General features: G+C 37.9%; 1 protein-coding gene across 3 annotated transcripts in view; it reads left to right on the forward strand.

Moving 5' to 3' along the window:
* Positions 1 to 27,185, forward strand: part of IMMP2L (inner mitochondrial membrane peptidase subunit 2) — a 474,097-nt gene that overhangs the window by 372,366 nt on the left and 74,546 nt on the right. The gene's annotated exons all lie outside the window — the stretch shown is intronic.

The raw sequence follows: 27,185 nt of genomic DNA on the forward strand, positions 1-27,185 counted from the left end.
CATACCTATTTCACACAGAAGTCACCCCACTGACTCTGAGAAGTTTAGCCCAATTATTAACGTGAAGTAATTTGTTCTCAGGAAAAAAATGCAAAAAAGGCCTACTGTCTGGTTTGGAGTATGGGATGCCATCGCCTGTCTTTTGGTTTGTCTCACTTTTTTTGTGCTTGTATTTCTTGCTGTTTTTCATTACTATTTTCCTGCCAGTATCTTCTAAGACTTCTAACATCTAGTTTTAGGGGTTCTTTCCTGTAGGATTTAATTCAGTCTATCCTGTGCAGGTCTCTTTCTCTTCCCCTAGTAGGCTTTTCCTTTTCTGTCTCACTCTCTGTTCCCAAGATAAATCTTAGTTGTAAAGCCACTGATCTTCTTTTCACTTACAAATACATTGCCAGCGTAGACTCAGAGCATAGGGAAACTTTAGCAGTTGGGCATTGGTTTCAGATTTGCAACAACTCACAGAGAAATTAATACAAGGTAAAATCCTCAAGGTAGGCACCACGCAGCTTTCATGCAAGACAGCATGTTGGGGTAAATCTAAATACCCTCAGATTTTTACTCAATTCACTGATGCTTATAAATATTAGAAAGTCCCCTTCACTAGGCTTTGACCTCACATTAGTCATCAGCTGCTAGCTGACATTGGATAGTAGGTCACTTTTTTTTATAGCAGTGGCACCTTTCCAGAGCTAGTAAGGTAGTTTTTGACAATGATTTCTTTAGCTTTCTGCAGGAAGAATGATCTTTTTATTGTGTTGATGAATACATTATGGGCAAGTCAGCTGTAAATAGGTATTTTCCTCTGAAATTAAATTAGAGCAGCAATCACTGAATGCAGGCAAAAGGGGGCAGAAGAGATCACAGGGCTGGAAACTAGCTTGAGAATAAGAAACTATAGAAAATTTTCATCTAAAGAAAAAAATTGAAGTGTATTTAGAAGGACACACCGGACTCCAGGTTCTTTTCCATTCTACACACAAGTTAGATTTTAGGTTACTGGGACATTTTCTACCCCTCTTTCTGCCGTACTCTGCAGATCATTTGCACAAGTGAATTAAAATATTAAAATCATTCTCTTCAAGCCATTCAGAAGGTATGTTCTTCTTAAACACTTTTCCTCTCATAAGACTGCAGCAGTCATAAGGAACAAGCTGCACAATGGTGAGACATGAACCTATTTTGCTCAGTTTGTTGTAATATGTCACTAAGAGGTTAGGTTAAATGTTATGTGTGTCACAATTCTGACTTGCAATACCAGGTATATTTTCTCGGATCAAAAGATTCAGTAAAAATAGTGTATTTTTAAAGTGGATTATGTTGTAGGCTACCTTTTTTTTTAATTTTCCTGCAGTCTTATAGTAGAAAGGTGTATATAGTGTAGACAGACACAGTAATGTTTTGTAGATGAGCTTAATGAGTTACATGGGGCATAAAAGGAAATTATGGAAAAACAGATTGAGAACAGATGTTAGAATCATTTTTTCTCTTGGAGAATACCAATATGTGTAATGGCCTAATGGGTTAGGTTGATAAAGCAAAAACCCTGGTACCAATCAAGTTCTAAATTAGATGCACCTTTGGAGAGATATGAATTTCTAAAATGTAAAACCTTGGCAGATTAAATTATCTTTACTTAGTTCATTAAAGTATTATAAAATAAATTATATTATCTCTTGTTATTGCATGGTTTTTATAGGACTGAAATTGGAATGTTAAGGCATAGAGAGACATTCTCCTGAAGTGTGTAGATAAAAGCAAAGTGTTTTAACTAAGGTTTGTAAAGGTTTAATATTTTCTTTCTGTTTAGTTGAGTCTTTGAATAAAATTAATACCTTAACTGATATTACAAAAATAACAGGAACTCTGTGTGTAGGGCTGAACTAGAAATGCTGTTAACTCTCTATATGATCAAAACTTAAATATTAATTATCTTTCCAGAATATTGGACTAAATTAAGTAGTGCATGCTTATTTTACGTTGTCTTAAAAAAAAAAAAAAAATTATTTGTGTAATATAGAATGGCAGGTGTTATATAATACTATTGCTTTGATACTATGGTGTTTCAGGTTTGGAAATATGTCATGTCAGCCATTCATAATGCTGAAAATAGCTGTTTTGAATAGCAGCCAATAAATAGTCAGAGAACTTGCATCTTTCTACTGTTATTTGAGGGGATAAAAATATTACATATCGCTGGAAATTTATTTCAACTACCTGGACTAGAATAGAGATTTCTTCTCGAGTGGCTGTTACTGTTTTCAAATTATTCTAGAATGAAGTCAAGCTTTTATGATATTAGCTTAGCATTGCTTGATTGGCATACTATGGGAATGTAATAATTATGATACCACTTATTTAAGTTCCTCTAAAGTTTTTGGGTTTAGTTCTGGTAATTTTCCTGTTTGGGGGGGCCTTTTTACTATGAGGTTGTAGTTCGACAGCATAGGAAATATACCAGTACTGTTCCTGGCAATGCTTCTGCTTTCTTAGATCAGAAATGTAGGAGACACATTATAAAGAATTGATCAAGTATTAAACTCCTCTGCTGCTTCAAATTTCTTAAAGATTTTAAAAGGTTAACTTTATGCTAGATCAGTTATTGTCTTTGCTTGCACAGCCAGGGTAACACCAGCATAAAAACAAAGTGACAATTTATATTCTGGATCTGACACTCTGGCTAAATCACGGGAAAAGTCATTATAAACTGTACTTTGTCCAGATTGAATGTGTAGAGTTGGCATCCAGCAGTGCAGAAATGGTAATGCAACCAACATGTAAGGGTATCTGAGAAAGTTATTAATAAATGCGTACGATAACTGATGTATGTATATATTTACTTCTGGATGTACACGCACGCAGTAGTGAATAGTGTTCTCAGAATTGAAAAAAAAAATAAAAAATGTTCAATTTTATCTTATGGGTATTTCTTTGGTAAATATAATACTCTCATTACTACATTTCAATGTTTCCAAATGCCTCCAAGCTGAGGATATGAAAGAGCTTTATAAAATTAGGGCTTGAAGGCAATGGCAGTCTTTCAGCTGTCTTGTAAAGGACCTGAACAAAAGCTCATTAAAGTCAATGAGAGATTTCTATTGGCTTTAATGGCTTTGGATAAGGCTCTTTATAAGTTAAGCTTCACAATCCTGTGTAAGGGCAAAAAGGCTATTATCCTCCTTATCTTCCCGGGAAACCTGAGACACAGGTAGGTTGAGTACCTTGTCATAAAACATCTTTTTGGCTCAGCCAGGTCCTTATCCTAGTCCTTTTACTAAAAATACATCTGTTTTAATGTGTTTGCTCTCAAAACTAAATCCTGTTGAGCCTGAGCCTGGCTTTTTGTTTAACATTCATAAGCTTCAAATGAGTAAATTGCTTTTAGTCAGCATTACTGTAGGGGCCGTTTTTATGATTGTCCATATAAGCAATTCTGTCCTGTAAGTTCATGCAATAAACTACCTGAAAACCACTCCTTTCTGTTTAACTGTTTTTTTCTTTCAGCAGCACAAACCTGTAGACTGTGACTAGAAAACTCTATAGACTAGAATGACATTCAAAATAAGTGAATACGCTGAGTTCATTAGTTATTTTAATTCACTTTTCAAAGGCTATCATCATCTCTTTCAGACATGAGACAGAAATGGTTTAACTGTTAACCCTCAATGGGCAAGTTCAATTAATAACTGTAATGGAGTGTGGCCTATTATAATTATTTTCTTAAACTGATCCAGTATTTCTCTCTCTAACTACTGTTGGTGAACACGAGTAGTCAAAACCAGAAAATATGAAAAGTTCATTAGAGAGTAAGGCACTTTTAGTGAAGTGCAGGGCGTGACTGCTGGTGAAGGACATACTTGAACCGAGAGGTCTGCAGCCTGTAAGTCTCGCTCTGCTTCGTATGCTCTGTCTTCTTCTAAGAGAGGTTCAGCGGGCAGCTGAAGGAAGAAGCAGACATCTTTCCGCAGTTCTGGATTACTTACGTAATAGCAAACAAAGAATGCCACGTGTCCTAAAAGCGCACATCATCTTGGTGATGATCTTGCCATCTGCTGAAGCTTTTCATTTCTGAGCTGTGAACTAGTGCAAGAATCACATATCCCCCTGAAATCGAGCAGCCTCTAAGGCAAAAGGTGGGAAGGGTTTAACAGTTCGCAGTAGCGCGCTAAACTGTTAAAATTGCGCAGTAGGGTATGTAGGCAGGGCACACTCTTCCCACAGAGAATTCTGCCAGGTCTTGAAATACCCCGTGACCCCATTTGTGTCCCCATACTCCAACCAGCCATTCGGAGAGGCTTAAGACAAATAGTTTCAATAGCAGGGTCCCAAACCCTACGTTTCTTAGTTTAGACCGAAGTCAAGAAGAGATAGTAAAGCATTGCCAAAAAAAAGTGTGATTTTAGCAAGAAAACACCTGTGTTTACACTCATAAAGTTAATGTGGGTGAGGATAACAGTGATGGCAAAGTAGTTGGTGAAGGCTGGGAACGACGTGCTGGGGACTTGTCTGCATCAGTTTGCTAGCTGATGTTGCAGCTGCTTCTGCTTTCTTTTTGCTGCCACTGTGACCAGTGGTCCTGGTTTCATCTGGGACAGAGTTAAATGTCTTCCTAATAGGTGGTATAGTGCTGTGTTTTTGAATTAGGTATGAGCAGAATGTTGATAACACACTGATGTTTTCAGTTGTTGCTCAGCAAGTCAAGGATTTTTCAGCTTCTGATGCCCAGCCAGCGAGAAGGCTGGAGGGGCACAAGAAGTTGGGAGGGGACACAGCCAGGGCAGCTGACCCAAACTGGCCAGAGGGGTATTCCAGTCCATGTGATGTCATGCCCAGTATAGAAACTGGGGGGGAGTGGGGGTGGGAGGATTGCCGCTCCATGACAAACTGGGCATCGGTTGGCAGGTGGTGAGCAATTGCATTGTGCATCACTTGCATATTCCATTCCTTGTATTACTACTATTGTAATTTTATTAGTGTTACCATTATCATTATTAGTTTCTTCTTCTCTGTTCTATTAATCTGTTCTTACCTCAACCCACGAGTTTTACTTCTTTTTCCCAATTCTCTCCCCCATCCCACTGGGTGGGGGGGAAAGTGAGTGAACGGCTGCGTGGGGCTTAGTTGCTGCCTGGGGTTAAACCACGCCACCAGGACTTGCACCTTCACTTTTCTGTATAAATGTAGCCTTGGAGAGTAGCATGACTCTTATAGGATTGGTGACGTTTCTACTTTTTCTCTTGGGTATTAAAGAAGAAATGAAGCTGTGTTTGTACAAGAGGTGTAATGCAAATATGCAATCAATGACATTCCATAATATTTATCCCTGGCCACTGGCAAAAATGAAATAGGTAAAAGAGTTTACAATCAGAACAAAGACTTTGCATATGGAGCATGAAGTTACCAGTAGTAAATAACGTGCATGCACAGCTTGAACTTGTAAAAGTCTATGATGAATAAAATGGATGGGACATTATGTGTTATGACTGATGATAAATACACCTCGAAGGGTAAATATGCTTGTCCCTTTTGAGAGAATATTTTATGTGAGATGCAAATTGGGATGGTGGCTTGTCTGTTGAGAATGACAATTCACTCCAGGAGTTGCTGAAGGGGAGTCTTGATAATAAGATTGTGTGGCCTCACTGTCCATTAAATTATCATGACTAACTAAATTTGAAGTGTAGGGAATAAAAAAGTCCTCTGTGGCTGTCCTAATTCTCTTGGAAAGTAAAATATTTAGCCTGATTGTAGTCTAAACCAATGCATAAAAATTAATCTTTCAAGCAGCCCAGCTATCAGCAATCCAGACAGGACTTTCTCTCTGTACCATATCTACCTACCTGAAGCGTTCCTGACAATATGCTCGGAAAGCTTTTCCTTCTTTTTGTTACTCAATTAATGTAAATAGGATGCTAAATACGATATATTCTCTAAGCACATCCAGAATAGAAAGATTTTTGAATCTTTGTGACTAAAATCTCTCAATTAAGTCTACTCTATTTCTTAGCAATGGAATGCTAATGAGGACTTGTAAAGTAGCAGAAAGTTTGGGGTTTTGTCTTAGTCATGTCAGATCTTAAACATTTTACGCATTCCAGCTAATTTTCTTTATTACTGTACTTGGAAGTGTTACTGTTATTTAGAATTGTACTATTCAAAAAGCTTTTATGGAACAAGATTTATGTAATAACCCCAAGCACAATGACTTATTAATCCAGATAGTTGGAGAATATTTCTGAACGCAAGTACTTTTAAAGGATTTTCCAGCCACATTGGAAACAATGGTAGGCTGAAGAGTCTACACCTCTTTTTGACATTGCTTACCTTGAAATAAGCAAGGAAAAAAATGCTGAAACAATTTTAGATTGATTTAATGAAATATTAGAAGGGATCAGAGAGCCGTCAGAATCATACCATCATTCGTAATTAACTAATTTGAACGCTCTGCATTCAAATATAACCATTTGCTGAAGCCTGTATACCTCTTCATCAGTTTCCTTATAATTCTATTTCTCTCAAGTTACAGCCTGAAATATCCTTGTATTTGATAAGCACTCTGCAGAATTTATAGCATTATATTCTCTATATAGGTTGTCATAAATTATGTGTTTTAATGGAATTGAGGCACAAAGGGATCTTTGCTGACTTTACTATGGTTTAACTGTATAGGGAATTTTGATTCATGCTGTCATTCATATTAACGTTTGCCAGGACGTCATTTAAAAATTCGTTGAATGTTTTTGTTTCTATTTTTACTTCCTTGGACATGAACATTGTCAAAGCTCAGTCACTGATTACTGAAATAAAGTTCTAAATTTTAGTTTGCAGAATTATAGAAAATTATTATCTGTGTGATTCCATTTTTGGATAAGATATAAATGCTTTGGTGTAACAAGTACTCATTTCATTAAATCTCCCAATCCTAAAATAACACTATTTGACTGTAGTACCCTGTTTACAGGATTCCACATCATATTGGGAGGTTAGAAATGTGTATTTATATGGCAGTGAATGTGCAAACCAATGCATATTTATTTATTTAGAAGTGTATGTTTATTTATTTTAGGAGCAAAACATTATTGAAATATGATGAGTAATATTAATAGAACTACCAATACTTCTATAAATTATTTGAGGGAAGTGATTTTTTTTCCACCCGCTTGGTGCCTGTGTGGTCAGGGTTGCTGTGCTTTGGGGATTCCCCACACAAGAGTTGCAGTGACGTAGGGAAATGAGAGCAGCGAAGGGCCCCCGCCATGGAGCTGTAGCACATCGATGGGGAGGAAAGGGGTCGAGAGCGGGGCTGGTTCGGCCCTCAGCAGAGAAGGCTGCGAGGAGACCTCATGGCGAGGAGAGCTCACGGCGAGGAGAGCTCACGGCTGTCCTCAGCTACAGCACAGCGTACAGGGAAGGTTGGGCCAGGCTCTTCTCAGAGTTGCAGAGTAGTAGGACAAGAGACAATAGGCACAAGTGACAACATGGGAAATTCTGAAGAGATATTAGTATATTTTTAATTTTTTTTTTTTTTTTTTTTCATTATGGGAGAAGTCATGCATTGGTTACTCAGAATGTTTGTAAGATCTCCATTCTTGGAGACAGTAAAAAAAAAAATCTGACTGGACAAGGCCTTGAGCAACCTGTGTTGGCCCAGCTCTGGTTGGACTGGATGACCTCCAGATGTCCCTTCCTACCTATATGATTCTGCGCATCTATGAAAGCATTTTTTTGTTTTGCTAGTAAACTGTCCTATTTAGTACATAGGACAGCAAATTTTTGTCAGTTTACCATCCTACGTGTTAACACTGATGGAGCCACATTTATCAAGAGTGGAAAAAATGGTAAATATATCTGCTGTAGTACTACTTTTCCATTGTTGCATTCTCTCAGAGGATTACAAAGCGTATCAAATTTCATTTCAGATTGTGCAAATGTTTTTTGCAAACCTTTACCTGTATTCTCTCTGTTCTAAAAGGAAGAGTTTGGAAAGTATACTAGGTAGCATGAATCTCCCTAGCTTTGCCGTGTTTAAAATTCAGCCTGGGCAGAGAAGAAAAATTTTCCTCAAATACTATATTAATATAGTACCAGCACACACTTTTTTTTTTGAAGCAGCACCTCAAATTCCATAGGTGTGTTATTGAACAAATAGATATATTTAATTAGGGCTAAACCACTACCATCCTGATTTTGCAATCGTGTACATATATATAGTTTTATGTCTACAAGTACTTCTTAATAAAGTCAAGGGACTGCATGATTCAGACTGTCCCTTTTTGTTTCCTTTGTTTCTTTTCTCTTTCTCTTATTTTGAGAGACGTAATGAATAAAGCACCCCACTTTAAAATGAATTGTTTTACTGATTTTAGTGATTCATTAGGATGACAGCAATTTCAGTAATATCTTAAATTTTTAAATAGTCATAACTTTTTAAAAAATAATTGTATTCCTGATTATTATCAAAGCATTTTCCAAACTGTATGGTTTTTTATAAAAATAGCATAGAATGGACAGATTTATTTATGATTTTTTAAAGAATTGAAACTATGAAAGTATAGTTTTCTGACAAACATAATCATGGTGTTGCCAGAGGAACTTTCAGATTGATAGCAGAATTTTAAAGTTATTTGATCTCCCTTTCACCGCAGGAGACAAGTCAGAATAATTCTTTAGAGGTAAATTCCATAGAATGTTACATTTACAGAGAGTAATAATGCCAACTAACAGAGGAGTAAATATGTTTACAAAACAATTTCCCTTGATTGTTATTTGAGACAATGTCACTTAATTAAAGTTGGGTATAGTTGTTTTAATTTACTTGCTCTGAGGATTCGGGCACTGCAGATTAGCTTTTATTAGGGTTTGAAATTTTATATAGGTTTCAGTTAAGAGCTACTGCAACTCAATGTCAGATCCAGGAACCAGTACAATTGTTTTAATTCTTCTCTTGTAAACCTTGAAATTTAGAAAATAGTGGTATATAATATGAAAACTGGTATTAGTAGCAATGAAATAGCAATAACTCCATGGTACTTCCTGTGTAGTTAGTTAATATATACTGCTTCCTCTTCCACTTATGTACCATTTATGTAACTATAATATTTGCTCTCATATAAATACTGAAAATATGTCTAACTGCATTTGATGCAGAACAGAAATCTCCCGTCAGGTGACTAACAGCTCTCTCTGGTCACGAGGACAAGTCCTGTATAAACCTTTGAACACCACTGATACATAACAATGCCTGCAAGCTTTAAGATCTGTAACTCAGTATTGCATTTTCTAATTGCAAATTTTTTCCCCTGGTGCATCTGTCCCAATATGATTTTGATTAATGCTGTTCTGAAATATGTATGTATTAGAGCTTATACCAATGGTGTCTCTTCTTCCTTGCAATATATCTTCTTGAAGCTGGGAGACCAGATTACAAGTTTTAGGAAATGTTAACTTGTAAGCCCAAAATTTGTGAGATATCAGTTGCTGATATGAGGTCGGAGTGGAACCGAACCAAGGTAGTAGTTAATAAGATGTGATAGTAAGGTCTGATACTTCTTTCCTACCAAAGCTAGAAATCTGAAGATGATTAATAATTTCCACTTTACAAGCATGGATCTTGGATCAATAATGGATCAATAATCAGAAAGAAAGAGGAAGAAAGAAAAAAATCTACTGTAGATGTTATTTTGCAGAACACAATAACACTTACACTTCTGTCAGAAGTCCTGCAATTTTAATAATGGAAATCCGTGCAGCATCAGTCAAAAAATAAGGAAAAAAAGCCTTTCAGTATTTTGTGATGGTAAAATGACTTATCAGGTATTTTCTTAATGAGTCACTGCATTGTGTTTCTTAAGAGCATAGTAAATGGTCCCTGCAATCACTGCTTTACAGACGTTGGATTAATGTATGTAAAATGGTACTTATGCAATATCGCACATTGTTAGAGCTTATTAAAACCTTTGGTCAATGTTGCCAGAGTTATTGTTTGTAGAATATATCTTTGACTTGGTACACAGCCGAGAGAGGAAACTGAAGAGCTACAAGCCTGCCCAATTTTACTTTTGGATCACCTTAGTGGGACTCAGGTCTCTTTGTGGTTAAGCCAGTCAGAAGTTTTAAAGCCAAAACCTCAGTTTCCTCCCACTAAAAATGCACCAAAGAAATAACAAAGTCTAAAAATCCTAACTTGCTAGCAGTTTAATATTTTTAATTCTCTATTATGCCTGATCATATTCACATGTTTTCCCATTATACAAATTAAAATTCAGGTTTAATTTGCAACTTATTAAAAACCAGGATTTGTATAATTTAGATGCCAAAATAACAGACTCTTGGACTACTCCGCAACAGATGTGAAACTGGTATCCAGCGTTGGATTTTGGCCATATACACGCTATATCTAATGAAAGCCAGGGGAAGCCTATGACCAAAACAAGGTGTAATACACTGAAAAAGGAGAGGGATCGGAAGAAGTAACTGCCTACAAAATTCTCCATGACTGCTCCTTGGCAGGTTATGGCCCCACCTATTGTAATAGCTAGCTTCACATTTGAGAGACCTGGGCAGGAAGAAAGAACACACCAGGGGGTGATTTCTCCAATTTTAGTGATTAGATAGAAGTGTTCCAAGTGTTGGTGGTGGTTTTTTTTTTTTAGACTCTTATAACAGTGTCGCAACCATGGGCCACTAATTCAATCCGTTCTTCAAAATGTTGCTAATGAAGTTTCCACATAATAAACCAGAAATGCCTGTATTACTCTTCCAGTCTGAATCGTAACAAAATGGGCATGCGCTTTGGAGCAGAAGTATACATGTTCCCCAAAAGGTTCCTGATATTGCTGCAGCCGCTGTGTTCTCTGTATCCTCAGGCTGCAAACAGGTAAAACACTCCCCTTTGCCAAGCTCAATATATTGTTTTCACTTGGGTGTGTATTGTTTTCTGATAAGCCCTCTATACAGGACTTAAGAAACTGCTTCGTATACATGAGATCTGTACTGAAATAAGAAACTGCTTCATATACATGAGATCTGCACTGAAATATGCTGTATATGCTTTTACACATTGTCAGCTGTTACTTATTGTCAGAGTAATTTTGGAGGCCCTCACAATTTTACTTGTTCCAATGAAGGCATAAGTTCACAACTCGAAACACTCCCTAATTAACTTAAGAACTGGTTATACTTAGTGAATGAAGTAATGTAGAGAGTGTCTCTACTCTTCCTAGTTACTGATAGCTATTAAAATCTTTGTAGTATCGGAGTGAATTTTGGAAGTTTGTACCATAAAGCTTACATCTGTTTGCTTACGTAATATTCAGTCTTCCCTTGAAAATTTGTTCAAAAGTAAGCTTTGTCTACTTTCCGCTGTGCATAGACCAAAGCAGACCGTGCCGTATCAGTATGCTTTTAGGCCATTCTCTTTGACAGATGCTGCTGCCCATGGCCTACCAGTGTATTTCTGTATATCCTCCTCTAGGGAGTGTCTTTAACTCTGTGCAGGGCCTTATGACCTCTAAGGCTGTTTTCGGGGGAGAAAACTAGCACCTGGGAAATGTTCTGGTGGTGTCCCAAACATCTTTACTAAGCATATGAGGTTATGTTCACTCTTCTGGGTTGTTCTTTTTATCACAGTGATGTTCTCTGTTTTCTGCTGTTTGAGTCAGGACAAAGAAGTTATCCAGGTACTGAACTGATAAACTGAAGTTCTCGCCCATAAATACAGAATTAATTATAATTCCCTTCCTGGTAGTACCAAAGAAAGGTTTTATTTGTATTGATAGGAAGGGATTGCTGTGGCTAAGAAAACCAGGTGCTAATTTCAAGGAAGTTTCTAACATTATTCTTTATACCAAATCAAAACCTATTTTTAAGGTAAATTCATTGAGTAGCGTAAAGTACGGTTCACATAATAGCAGAAGCAAGTCTTGCATTGCTGTTGTAGCATTCATCTCATGTTTGAACTATATCCTTAAAAATGAAAATAGTAAAGATATTGTCTTGTTCATTTATATTTGCATTTACATACAGTGTGGGTTATATGGAAGGCCTTATTTCACATCTGTGTTTTAGCTTGAAGTTTTAGGAAATGCAGCAGCCTGAAGTAAGTCATGCACTAAAAAAGAAGAAAAATATAATAGGATATCTATATTCTCTGGTTTGCTTTCAGAGTTCTCTCCTGGCACATTTTACACAAATTAATTTGACAGTAACAAAAACTAAAAAGGTATTTGGATTATTTCAGCAGTAAACTAGCAACAGAACCATGTCATTTCAATTTATCACTTGTTGTCTTTAAGTGTATGAAATCTTAGTTCTTCATCGCATTGCAGTAGATTGCTTATATATAGAAAAAAGCTGCAGACTTCACAGAGAGAAAAAAGAAAAAGGCTGCCAGCTGAGCCTTCACATTCTTCTTGACTTGCAGATTTTTTAGTGAATCTCACACTACCTGAACTAGAACAACACAATAACCTTAGCTTTACCCTTGTTGCTATGTCTCAAGTTATTAGGGTTTTATCCATCAAAAAGAGCTCTGGCCCAAACAGCATACTGGGCCTTTGAAATCATAACCTGAGAGACAAATCCGGTGACACTGAACTTAACCTCTCAGCTAGCTTTTATCCTACTAACATAAATCTGTGTTTCTTAAGAGGTTGTCTTCTTGATACTCTGAAGAAATCTAACATATTAGCAGGGGTTTTTTAACACAGGAAAAGAGCACATCCACTTACCTTATTCAATGACTCTTTGCACAAAGATTTTGGAAAAAAAAAAAAAAAGAATTAAAACTGAAACAAAAAAAACCAAGAAAATAATAGGCATTTTGAATCTTTTCCTGTGATAATTTCTACAGAGACAGAAAAGTTGAGATAAGCTAGACAGATGATAAGTTATAAAGTAATTGCTAAACAAATGGCAAATTTTCCTTGAGTACTGTTACTTCCAGGTAAGTCCAGTTATATCTCTTGTTTATAAACTCAGAAAGGCAGAATTACAATCTTTTCTAGTTTTGCAAACCTGAATTTTTGCCTTTCTTGTCAAATTATGTGAGGTCGTAGCAGACATAGTATTTTTAACAGAATCCAAGATTTAAAGGGGATGATTGATCTGTTGAAAATCTGACTTGACTTTATTATATGTAATTAAAGAACTAGTACACTTACCATCTAGAAAAAAACAGTGAACAAATTCTTCCAACTCAATGACAAATATATGAGTAGAATAAGCTTAGTAAACATCAATATTATAAATCTGTATGTTATTCAAATGATACTCCTTTTTCGACAGGACTTAATAATATGCTGCCTTCTGTCGCACATGATGGTTTCATTACTGATTATGATGATCTTGTGCTCTCGATAGTGTCTTGCTGCAGAAACACACGCTAATGCTACAAAACTAACAATAGTATAACACCTTTAGGTGAAACAAAGAATTGATACATTTGATAAAAATGGGATTTGCTTATTATTCAGAGACTATTTTTGTCAGAACAGCTTGGTGCTTTTTCTGAAAAGAATACTATATAATCTAAGGAGAAATAGTTCTGTCTACCCGTAGAGACAGTAGCAGACACCAGTGATATCTGGAAAGATTCAGTTATCTTGGGAATAAAAAAAAAAATTAAGTTTATTCTTCTGTCAGAGTTCCACTTTAAAGCCTTTCTTCCTAGCTCTTTAGAGAAAGTCCCAATCGGCATTTAAATGCATGTATTTTCAAATGAGATTCATAAGGGACCAAAACTATCAAAGTTTCCTATGAAAAAAGAATACAGAGATGCTCCTTATAGGTTTAGAAATAAAAAATTAAATTATGTCTTTAAAATCAAATGGTGCCAGCTTTCTGAAGACTAATTTAAACTTTTCATAGAATAAGTGTTACATAGCATTAATGACTGGTAGCTTTAGATTTCATCCCTTATCTGCAACCAAAGGAAAACTCAGGATTTGTTTTCCGTTACATTTGGAACTGGACAAAAGGTACCTCTTTTTCACAGTATTCTCATCATCTTGAAATTCCAGTAAAAGTGCAAATTTACCTCCAGCGTTAAGTGGATTTTCAGTGGTGGTGTACTAATGACATTGAGCAAACTCTTAGAGAATTTTGCATTGCATTTTTCAATCCTATATAAAGATATATTCCCCTTTAAAAAAGAATTTATTACCTCTGTTGAGGTCTGGGACATTCGCAATAGCTTTATTACCCAAGTCAGGTGAAAAACTAAATAAATCCTTTTTTAAGCTAGAATGGGTTGATCTTGTGTCCGGTTTGTACCATATGTTAAAATAGTAAAAACTTGGGAAAAACCTTGTCCCTGTGGGCCTAACCGGGAGTTTGGCCAGAGAGTTCAGTGAGGTCATGACGTCACACCCCCCCGAGCAGGTGTTTCCCGGTGATGCCGTGCTGCAGGCTCGGGGCAGCGCGGACCCTCGCCAGCTCGCCCCACCGCGCCGATCGCCGGCCCCTGCCGCGCTCCATCGGCCCAGGGCTGGCAGAGTCTTCGGGAAGGAGAGCCCGACTCTGTCACACAGTCATGCACCAGAAGAATCTTGTTCTTGCTTGGGATTTAAAGGTTTCCTCTGGTATTCTGATGTTGATTTGCGGCACGTAAATGCTAAATACGTAGAGGAAGGACTAATCTTCCTGTTTGTATAGTAAGCACCTGTCCTTCAAACTGCCGAAGTCGGAGGTAGCCTTTTGCCGGTGAGGAACATCTCCCAGTACTTAGGGCTAATTCTAGAACTCACAGTTGATTGCACATGTGTTTACAGTAAGAAAAAGGATTACATACCACAAGTGAAATACATTCCCTAGCGTCCTTTTGGTTGTGTACGTCACAAACGCTTGTAGTTTCTGAACTGTTATAATTCACAGCCTTTTGTGCATCGCAAGCTGAAAATGAAAACAGCTGGCAAGTTACAAATGCATTTGCAGTTGTTTTGGTTGATTATAACTACAATATGAAGCATGAAACAGTAAACCGAAAGTCCCGTAGGGTTCTGGGTAATTAACCAGAAATACACTCAGTGTGGCATTGCTAATCCAGTTACATAAAGGGAAAAAAAATATTTGCGAATAGTAACAACTTATATTAGGCTACCTGAATAAAACTCACAGAGAGCCTCTTAGTATAAATGCTGCTTCTTATTTATTTTTGAAAATTTATTTGTAATTATTAATTTATTTTTTTTCCAGTTTGATTATGGCTTTTTGTTACATTTTCACTCTTAATTCAGTCCTATCGGTATACACTCCTTCACGCTTAGTGACAGACTGAGGTAAGGATTACAGAGTTGTTTGATATTAAGTACAAAAGTGTCTTTCAGGCCACGTGCAATCTCATCTAGTTTGATGTCTTACTCATCCTAACTTTCTTCCTTTTTTGAAATAAGCTGCATGAATACTCATGGCCACTTTTTTTCCTGAGCATCTGAGCAACCCTAGATACATTTGAAAGGGTTCATTCTCATGATAGGTCTCCTGAAAGGCATTTCATCTGTCACACCCAGCAGCCTTTGTTAGTTCACAGCAGAAGACACTATAGATTTCTGTTTACATGGATGAAATAGGAAAGAGTTTGCTTTCTGTAATACCTTCTCTGTTTCAAGGTATTTCAAAGCACTTGAAAAAACATCCCGACTGAGTTCAATGCTACCGCAGCGTGTGAGTAGGCAGTTGCAGCAGCCCTTCAGGACTGCGTATTTAGTAACAGCACAAAGCCATTTCAGCTAGTATAAAGACAGAAGGTATGTTGAAAGGATTGTGAAAATGTGTGCAAGGGATTTCACTGTGGGAAAACAAGAAAACAGACAAAACCATCAAAACCTATGTGAGAGGCATAGCATGTTTTAAAACATTTTCCTCATGTATAAAAGATGTAAAAGATTATATGATTGCAAGATGTTTCGTGCTGAAGATATTTTCTTGTTTAAATAACCCCTGCTCTCTCAACTTAGTTCATATAAAACTTTCAAGATCACCAAAAATACAAAACTAGCATCGTGTTGCACTGTTAGCCATCTCAGCAGAGAAGGCAAAGAAGTAAAGCACTGCAGATACTGAATTAATTTTCATTACTGAATGTGGCAATTTCTGTATGCTCTACAGAGTATAAAGTCCATATAGACTTGGCATTGCTAATGCATATTCTCTACCTTTTTGTGGAGCTGACACTTGACAACTGTCAAATTAGCACCTTTCCTCCGCATTAGTCTGGCATTAAATATACAGATATCTATATATTTAACGATTTCACTCTTGGTTTTTCTGACACATTTGTCAAATTCCTAGTGTTCACTTCCAAATGCAAGCTAATAGACTGTCCCAAGGCAAGCACTGTGGTCAGCCGTGCATCTGAAATTTATATGTACTATTTTTGTAGTAGGAATGGAAATCTTGATACAGTAAAAATGCTTGAGAATGCTTACCCAAAAGCTCAAAAATGCCATTTCTAAAAAATGTTGTACAAAAAGTTTTTATAAATAATGGAGAGGTAAGCTAAAGTGTGCATTAAATTAGTATTTGTAAGAAGGCACTTAATAAGAGGTCTAACTTTCAGTAATGCTGCATACCTCATTCTTTTCATTGATGAGTCTTCCAAAGAAAATCAGGGCATTTAATGAAGTCTGAACCTAAGACCCACTCACTCTTAAATCCTGCATTTATAAAAAAGCCTAACTCACATTTTACTTTTTTCCCTGTGTTTCTGTCTCCTTCCCTTCACTTTTTTCTCCCTTTTTTCCCAGCATGAAAAGAAAATACTTTTTTTTTTTTTTTTTTTTTTTTTTACAATGAACTTCATGTATTTCTTGTCTTCTCAACAGAGATCAATGTCAGGTTTTTTGTTAAATCGTATGAATTGCATTAGTTGTCTTTTTTATTAGTAAGCAGCTTTCTGAATTCACCGGCCATTTTTTTTTCCTTTTTTTGTTGTTGTTTTTTTTTTTTCTTTTTTTTTTTTTTTCTTTTTTTCTTTTCCATGCTTTGAATTGCTGAAACGGAAGCACAGCCAGTTTTCAGTCACATGTTTTGAACCACAGGAAGAAAGGGAACTCGGTTGTCTAACCGTCCCTTGAGGAACACTTCTCATTCTTCCTAATGGAAGTAGCAGTTCTCAGACCCCATGATTAGGAATTCAGTTTGGGCTGTTAGAGGTTCGGGGGGCTTGTGGACTAACTTTCAAATATTGCCTATGGTTCTCAGTTTGTTCCACTAAATTCTCTCTGAAGAGTCGCTTTTTTGGCTTTATATCGTGACTTTACATTACAGATATTTATACTACTTTTTAATTCCACTTTTTCTGTATCACTTACATTTGACTCCCCGAGTGTTATATTCTCCAATGTGAGTCAGTCTGTGAGATATTCAGAACAAGGAGTGTATGTTCACACATCTGCTAAAGCTTCATACACCTTGGGCACTCTGTAGGAATTAAGAAAATACATTTTCTAAAATGATGAAACATGACATTAATAGAGAAAATGTCAGTCACTAGTTATATTTTGTCAGATAAATATTATTTGCCATGGCAGAGTTCAATGCTTAATAATACATTGTTCTTGTCAGTACTGTTTAAAGTGCACATGATTCATACTAAACCTTTATCTTAGCTGATAGTGAAAGTAGGCACTTAGCATTTTCCTAAACCAAATCTCAGTTCAGAAGTTTAATACACTCCCATATTTACAGCAATAGAAAAGAATATTCTGCCTTCTCCAGAGATTTATTTATCTCAGTTGTATGGAAGAGGATTATGCTGCCATTGCTGCAGTTTTACAAGATCTACTGAAACATTATTTAACAATGCACACTGTGATAATGCTGGATTTGCATATATTGGAAAATGTTTCCTATTTAAATTCAGTTTAGAATTAAAAAGTATGTTCCTAGCAGAATGAAAACATAAGAGAGGCAATGTTGCTTGATATAAATATTAAGAAGCTTTGCAAAAATTCTGTTACTTGGAGATATGTAGTAGTAACATTTTAGTAAAATATCACATATTAAATTTCCAACTTTTTGCTTTTTGTTTGTCTTCTAAAAGTTTTAAAAGGAAGATCTTATAAAACAGTGTTTAAAATCTATTATGATATTGTTAATTTACATATATTTTAGCTATAAATATAAGAGTAAGTAAATTCTGATAGAAAAGGCATTTTCCCTAGGACTGTCTGAAACCCTTCTGAGATTTTTTTTGAGATTTGTCCAAACTCAGTTAAGTTTGTAGATGTTTGCACATAGCCAATTCTGTCCAGAGTTGCTTACGCCTTTGAGTAAGATGAGGTTTCAAAGGAGAAGTATAACTTACAATCATTTTCTCCATTCTGTTTAGCAAACTTCCAAACATTCCTCCTCTTAAACAAATAAAAAGAATCAATAGCATGCTTTGGAAAAAGTGCCTATGGGAGATACAGTCTTGTAAAAATTATCTACCTTTAGGAATAATTTTTGGTCATGTTTTTCAAACCTTAACATTTCCTTATAGTTGCAAATTCACGTCAATGTTAATTTACACAGCATTGGTAGAGCACCACCTCGAGTACTGTGTGCAGTTTGGAACTCCACAATATAAGAACCATACAAAAATATTAGAATGTGTCCAAAGGAGGGCAACAAAGATGGTTAAAGGACTAGAGGACATGACTTAGGAGGAGCAGTTGAGGATACTTGGTTTGTTCAGCTTCGAGAAGAGGAGGCTGAAGGGTGACCTCATTGCTGTCTACAACTTCTTCATGATAAGGAGTGGAAGGAGGTGCTGATCTCCTCTCTCTGGTGTTCAGTGATAGGATGTGAGGGAATGGCTTAAAGCTGCATCAGGTGCAGTTCAGATTGGAAAAGGTTCTTCACTAGGAGGGTGGTCAAGCACTGGAACACTCTCCCAAAGAAAGTGGCCATGGCCCCAAGCCTGTCAGTGTTCAAGAAGCATTTGGACAATGCTCTTAGATACACGGTTTAACTTTTAGTTGGACTTAGTGATCCTTATGGGTCCCTTCCAACTGAGAATGTTCTATGATTCTATGGTTACCTTTGGCATAGAGTGAAATTTTATACACTGATCTAATCGGACTGCTACCACTCCTACTGTGTAAAAAGGATGAAGGTAAGGAAGTGTGATATCTTAGACTGTGAGTTTGAAAGTGTTTTGAATACTTACACTGATATATTGATATTTAAAAAAATTATCAAGTCCTTCAGTAAGGTAAGCTTGTATGCAACTTTTGCTGTTAAGAACTTGAGCATTTAGTTTAGTTAGTCATCTAGCATAATGCACATTACTGCTCCAACTGAATACATGTCCAGATTCAAATATATGTATGTATGTCCATATTCTTCAGGGAATTAGGGATTGCTGTGGTGTGAGTATTTTTAAGACTGACACATCAGGCCAGTTTTAAACGTTAAAACAAAACTTTACTTAACTCATTCATTAACAGCACACTTCATGCTAATGGTTCATGTTTACACATTAATGATCATCAGCGCTAAGTATACAAAACTATGAGTATTCATACTTACATTTAGTTGGCTTGTCTTCCTCCTTCTCCATCTTTCCTCCTTGTGCTTGATGGTTTTGTGCTATTTTGAGTCTACATCTGGCTGGTGACTGGTCACCAGCGGTGTTCCTCCGGCTTCAATTTTGGTGCCATTTCTGTTCGATATATTTATCAACGATCTGGGTGCAGGAGTTGAATGCACCATTAGCAAGTTTGTTGATGATGTCAGACTGGGAGGTGCTGTTGACTCTCTTGAGGGACAAGATGCCTTCCAGAGGGATCTAGATAGATTGGAACACGGGGCAATGATTAATGGGATGAAATTTAACAAGTCAAAATGCCGATTCTGCACCTAGGGTGGAGTAATGCTGCGCACAAGTATAAACTGGGAGACGAGTGGCTGGTGAGCAGCCCTGCAGAAACGGATCTGGGGGTACTGGTTGGCAGAAGGCTCAACATGAGCCAGCAGTGTGTACCCGGGGAGCCAAGAGGGCAGACCCCGTCCTGGGGGACATCAAACACAGGATAACCAGCCGGTCAAAGACTTTGGTTTTGTGTAGTCTGGAGAAAAGGAGGCTGAGGGGCAACCTCATGGCTCTCTACAGCTTCCTGAGGAGGGGAGGTGGAGAGGGAGGTGCTGATCCCTGGGATCCAGTGATAGGATGTGTGGGAATGGTTCAAAGCTGCGCCAGGGGAGGTTTAGACTTGGCATTAGGAAGCATTTCTTTACCAAGAGGGTAGTCAGACACTGGAACAGGTTTCCTAGAGAGGTGGTCGATGCCCCAAGCCTGTCAGTGTTTAAGAGGCATTTGGATGATGTCCTTAATGTGCTTTAGCTTTTGGTCAGCCCTGAAGTGGTCAGGCAGTGGGACTAGCTGATCACTGTACGTCCCTTCCAACTGAAATAGTCTATTCTATTCTGTTCTATTTAGAATCTTGATTTTAGTTCAGGTGAGGTTGCACAACATTCTGTTAGTCCAAGTAAATATTAACACTAGTTTTAATCTTTTTTTTTTTTTTCTTCCTCCCTGCATGAAACATTTGTCCTGCTCCCAAAAGGGAGATTCCATCATGCTTGTCTTATTTTTGATTTTGCCATTCATCTTTCTTGTCTATTCAGCAGGTTGCCTGTTTGCAGTCCTTTGCTCTTATTTTGTCCTGTCTAGCATCACTTGGGTATCTCCCATGTCCACTGTTTGCCCCTTTGGTAGTCACATTGCTCACATACATATGTGAAATGCATGCACATTGCGTCTGGCTATACATTCACAGAGTCGCAAAAGACTTATATACTGTTGCTGTGTCGTGGTTTAACCCCAGCCAGCAACTAAGCACCACGCAGCCGCTCACTCACTCCCCACCATCCAGTGGGATGGGGGAGGAAATGGGGAAAAAAAAAGTAAAACTTCTGGGTTGAGATAAGAACGGTTTAATAGAACAGAAAAGAAGAAACTATAATGATAATGATAACACTGATAACATGACAACAGCAATGATAAAAGGATTGGAACGTACAAATGATGCGCAGGGCAATTGCTCACCACCTGCCGACCGACACCCCGCCAGTCCCCGAGCGGCAATTCAATGCCCCCCCCCCCCCCACTTCCCAGTTCCTAAAACTAGATGGGACATCACATGGTATGGAATACACCGTTGGCCAGTTTGGGTCAGGTGCCCTGGCTGGGCATGAGAAGCTGAAAAATCCTTGACTTTAGTCTAAACACTACTGAGCACCAACTGAAACCATCAGTGTTATCAACATTCTTCGCATACTGAACTCAAAACATAGCACCGTACCAGCTACTAGGAAGACAGTTAACTCTATCCCAGCTGAAACCAGGACATGCTGGTTACACTATTTTAGTTGGACTACTTTTGGGTTCAGGGCAAAGGATATGAATTATATCCTGAGTTATTTTTTATAGTTTATAATTTATAGGTGTCACAGGCTTCTGCTTTGTCTACGTTACATTATTTTGGCTGTTTAGAGATTGAACGCTAAGTTCAACTAGTCATCTAGGATCGCCTTGTCACCTATGACAGCTCAAGGAAGTGATTCATCCCATCAAAAAACGGATTTTAGGTGAATGGGTGAATCATCCTCCAGAAGTGCCATGAATACAGGACACTCAGTGACTAACATAGGTTAGACAGCTCCCGTCAGATGAGAGGAATCCCGTCTCTATGGCACTGTCAGCCTTTCCACTGGCAAGCTGCTTACACCTGCAGCCAGTTTTCTAGCAGTTCTTATACTAAAGCGAAGTGGGGAAGAGGTCTCCCCGTTAAGTGCTGCAGAGGTGGATATTTATGCACGCACAAAATTGAAAACTTGTATTGGCATTGTTGCATTTTAGGTGAACTCAATATAATTTGCTAACAGAAACAAATTCTAGATTCCTTTCTATATTATCACTTTCCTGGTTATTCTCTGGAAGTATTTATTTCTGTTTTTCAGAGGAAATGTAATGCACTTTTAAGGTTAGATCCACATTTTCTTGTATTTGGCCAATTTTCCTAGATTATGCAGGGCTCTGAACTAGCCGTTTGCCCTTGCAAAACTTAACTGAACTCATTCAGTTAATACTGTTTGCAGTCTCAGTCACGGTTAACCTTTTCTATAATTGCAAACATCAAAGGTCAGGAACAAATATCTTATCCTGAGTCTGGTTAAACCACTGCTGCGGTTTAACAAATATTACAAAATAATAACTGAAGCCTACATCATATGGAATGAATACGCTTGATCTCCGCTTGTCTGTGTTTTCTTCCTTCGTCAAGTCAGAGCTTCTCATCTTTCAGTGCAAAATACTCTGTACCATTTCTGCTCTTGCTGCATGCTGCTGAGCTTTAGCTACCTCTGTTTTTCACAGTTGTGCAGCTCCAGTGTTTGATTTCATTCCTTCCTCTGTACTGCTATGCCTTCTTTTCTGCCTTGGGATCTCTTTTCACTCAGGCAAAATCTTTGCCTTGTCTGTTCAGACTCCTAATCAAATTATGTTGTTTTATGCTCAGCCTTACAAAAACACCATCTGTTTTTTTAACTAGGAAAGAATGAAACAGAAAACAAAAAATTAAGATGATGGCATCGTTTATAAACTCTACACATCTTCTATGCTTTATAAAACTTAAAACTACTGATATTAGGCATAAATTCTAATACCAATGTGTAGTTTGGAACACAAAACTTTGGTTCAAGGCCTCTGCCGTCTTTTATAAGCAGTGACCACACTTGGGAATTCTTTATAATCAATAAAGCACAAAGTAGCTTGAGAGCTGATTTGAAACATGACTCTTCCTGCTTTCAGATGTGCTGTGGCCTGAGGTTGGAGCTGGAATTTGGGGCATTTCAGTACTCCTAGTCTCCCGATCATCCAGTGTGTGAACTGTTGCTGTTTCCTCGAGGTCTATATACCCATGGCCATAAGAATGGGCTTTTGCATATCTTAGATGTGCCTTGAAATAGTAGGTTGGAAAGTGCCCAGATCTCCCAGCTGAGACATAAGACTCAAAATTATCTTTCAGTCCCTTGAGTTGACCCCTGTCATTTGGCTTGGGATTGATAGTAGCATGGGGGCACAGAAGCAGCTTTTTCTTAACTAACTAGGATTTATTAGTAACAATTTGTCAGTTTTTACTCTTAGCGCCACAGCAGCCAAAATACAGAGACATGCATGAATCCTGCTCTTACTGTGCTTAGGATTTCCCAGTGATTTTTTAAGTGCTCTCCATTTCTCCACTGTATGCAGACGCTTTTTTCAGCCTGTGCCTGCCAGTTGCGGCTGACAACTTCCCCTTTCTCTTTGAAGGGCAGACCTTTTAAAAGATCAGATGTCCTTTGATCTCAGGTTTGATAATCTTCCATATTCTCAGCAGCCAGCTGAGGGGCTCCTTCTTGGTTAGAATCTTAGCTGCTATTTTGGAGGAATATTCTGATCTGGGACATGATTTATTTTTGCTGAATAATTATTGTTATTATTTATTAAGGAATAATTATAAAAATACATAAATGATATACAAACAAGCAATTAGAGAAGACGTTATTACAAAGGAAGGATTGTAAGTGTAAATAGAATGGCAGTCAGTGGTTGTACAAGGCAGAGGTCCTCAGTTCCACACAAGAATTTCACCGAGGTTCCCAGCAGCAGAAGCTGGAGGACCATTGTGCAGAAGCCTCTCCTGGCTCCATTAGCACTCTCCCCTACTGGGATGTGCTGCCATCCAATAATACAGTTTGTCTGTGATTTTTCAGACAGCTTTCAAGTCATGTTTTCAAGACGATTTGAAATAGTTTTAGTGTGATGCTGTTCTCATGCTTTACAAACATCTTAGAGCTAGCTCTTTCACTTTATCCATACACTTTTAATTCTGTCAGATTACGTTTATGTCATTGCTAGACTATGTACTGTAAAAATACAAAGAAAATCATTGTCCTCTCCAAGAAACTTTCTGTTTAATTGATTATAAAAGAAATACACTTCTGTATCATATACTGGGATAAATTTATCCAAATCTATCCAGAATCCCAGAAAACTTAACGTCATTGATGCATTCCTCTGAAGAGTGTTCAAATACTCTACATGCTGTGGTCACCGAAAATGATCCTTATTCTTTAGAAATAAGTACATTGATACCCATTACACATTAAAAATATACTAACTTGCGGCCATCTATTCTTTAGCTTCTATTCCCCACAGCGGACTTTTTTTCAAATATTTCTGTGCCAGTCTGTTTCCTGCTGAAAAACCTTTTATTCTGATTACAATTCCTTGAAAATTGCTTGAAGAAGCTGACCTCTCTGTTTGGAAGGAGAAATGCTGTCATAGTCTCATTAGTCCTCATAAGAAATATGAACAACGTATTAGCAACGATTATTTAACAGGAAATGGGACTTTCATATTTTCTATATAATACATTTTGAAAAGTTTATGTTTGGGGGAGGAGGATGGATAGACAGTCAGCAGATTAATTGTGTAAGTAGCTTTTTTAGAAATAGGCAATCTCCAAAGAACAGAAAAATATCAGCTGCAAGATAATCTTGAAAAAGCAGTGAGTATGTACTGAGTAGAATGCTTTTAAAAATAATTTGAAGGGGATTTGTATTCATTTAGGAGCAGAATTGTACAACCCTTGCTGGTGTAGCACTGTCCTGGTTTTAGCTGAGATAGAGTTAATTTTCTTTCTAGTAGCTGGTATGGTGCTGTGTTTTGGATTCAGTATGAGAAGAATGTTGATAACACACTGATGTTTTCAGCTGTTGCTAAGCAGTGTTTACGCTAAGTCAAGGATTTTTCAGCTTCTCATGCCCAGCCAGCGAGAAGGCTGGAGGGGCACAAGGAATTGGGAGGGGACACAGCTGGGAGAGCTGACCCAAACTGGCCAAAGGGGCCAGTATTCCAGACCATGTGATGTCATGTCCAGTATAAAAACTGGGGGGGAGCTGGCTGGAGGGGACAGATCGCTGCTCGGGAGCTAACTGGGCATCAGTCGGCGAGTGGTGAGCAATTGCATTGTGTGTCACCTGTTCTGTATATTCCAATCCTTTTACTATTATTGTTATTATTAGCTTGTTCCTTTCTGTTCTATAAAACTGTTCTTATCTCAACCCACTAGTTTTACCTATTTCCTTCTGATCCTCTCCCCCATCCCATGGGGTGCAGGGGGATTGAGTGAGCGGCTGCGTGGTGCTTAGTTGCTGGCTGGGGTTAAACCACGACAAGGACTGTCAGTAATTTTTTACACTTTCCCTTACTGATTTCTGAAGTGTAGCTGGGGATAAAGTTGTATGGGTTGGAAGACTGCATGTTTGTTGAATAGCCATCTGTTACAGTATCCCTTGGGGATAGTACGTCAAAAGGAGATTTCAAAATGGAAATGCTATTTGACCATTGAAGTGATGTCTAGTTCACAGAAAGACTGAAATCATGACATGAGAAAATGTGAATTGTTCCTCCTCTTCCCTGAGCTTTTAGTTTTGTAGCCCAATGCTCACAGATTAAATGTCAACAGTGTAAACTATGATCCTGCCTATCCAGGTAGCCAGAATTTCCAAAATGTGTGTATCCCAAAATGCCAAGCAGTCGTCTTTGCCAGATCCCAAAATGCACTCTGCTCAGCTCTAAAATCATCAACTTCTCCTCCATTTTTCTTACAGTGCCCTACTGTGTCTTTGATATGAAAACCTTAGCACCCTGGAAACTGAGCTAAAGTCAAATTAATTTAATAAAATAAATAATGTACATAGTACAGAACTGATTGCATTAGCTAGTTTCATATTTAATTCATAAAACTTGCCATGTTTTAATTTACTTGCTGCTGCTACTGCTGCTGCAGAATTTACATTCTTCTTCACCACAGGTTTGCTGGAGAAAAAAACATTTTCAGTGATAGAATACAAAATAGTAGGAAGAGATAAAGGATTAAATGTGGAAGTGAGTTAAATGGTGTCACTGTGTGGAAAACAGACAGTACTGCTCTCTACTAGCAAAATGTAGTGCTCTAGCAAGAGTTTTGGGAGGTTTATGATAGCTAAAATTAAGATTGGTCATGTCCAAAACCATGTTATTGTTATTATTACTGTTATTGTCCTTACAATAATAGCACCGCAGGTGTAAGAAGCCCTTCACAGACAGACATAGTAAGGCCGTGATCTGCTCCAGGTTTATGACGGGTGCCCCTTCATTATAGCGGTGGGCAGTGGACCCACGGGCAAGGATGCAAATGTGCATCTGTGTGCACTGCGGTGCAGACCTGGACTTCATCAGCTCGTAGGGGACACCAGAATTAGGCCTGGGCCAGGAGCCACGCTGACTCTCTGCTCAGAATTTTGGCAGCTCATTGCACCGCATGTTTTTCTGAATTTATTTTTTCAGATTAAGTTGATAAAATGAACCCCTTTGAGATCTCTTTTCCTAGTTGTCTTAGAGGACTTGCAACGACTTGGAACAATATGTTTGCTGGTTTCCATCTGTGATTGAAGTTTTGTTTAAATGAGGCAGCATATGTAGGTCTTATGCTGGCTTTTGTATTTTGGGGTTTGCCGGTTCCCTGAGTGCACTTGTTGGCCCAGAGCACCCTCACCAGGACCCCCCACCCACGGTGCTGCCTGCCTTGGCTTCCAGCTCACCTCCCCTTTGGAAGCAGCCAGCCTCTCCGTTCCCTCACAGAGCTGTCTCACCGTTCTTAAAGAAGCAGTTTTATTCCTACCTGCCTTAAAAAATAACATTCAACTTACAGAAACAGAAAATACTGGTAGAAGGATTTTCAGAGAAAGTTTCAATCTGACTCAGCCCTCCTGATTTAGATTTTCTAATTTCTGGCTGCAGAATCCAATTAAGACATCTTAAGCTCAGTGTCCTGCTTTGGTGAGGAGTTTTAGTTTGCAGGACAAACATAATGATTTTCAGTTGTCGTTTTGTTCCCAACTGCCTCAGTTAAAGCTGCCTTCCCTTGAGCACTGCACAGAACCTCAGCTACGGGGCTGCGTGACAACGAAATGGCTCACAGAAAGTTTTTCCTTTGTTTAAAAAACATAGTTCAAAATTGTAAATGAATGAACATGCAATGCAATATATTCTCTTCTGTTGATCTCTGCCAGTTTAGCAGAAATACTTTGCGTGTCTTTCTATTTCGTTGTGTTTTGTTTGCGTACCTCTAGGCGAACGGTTCTTTGTGTAGCGGTTCTATTCTTGGTTGTCCATA

Source organism: Accipiter gentilis, chromosome 11 (genome assembly GCF_929443795.1).
Source record: "Accipiter gentilis chromosome 11, bAccGen1.1, whole genome shotgun sequence".
Taxonomy (NCBI): Eukaryota; Metazoa; Chordata; class Aves; order Accipitriformes; family Accipitridae; genus Astur; species Astur gentilis.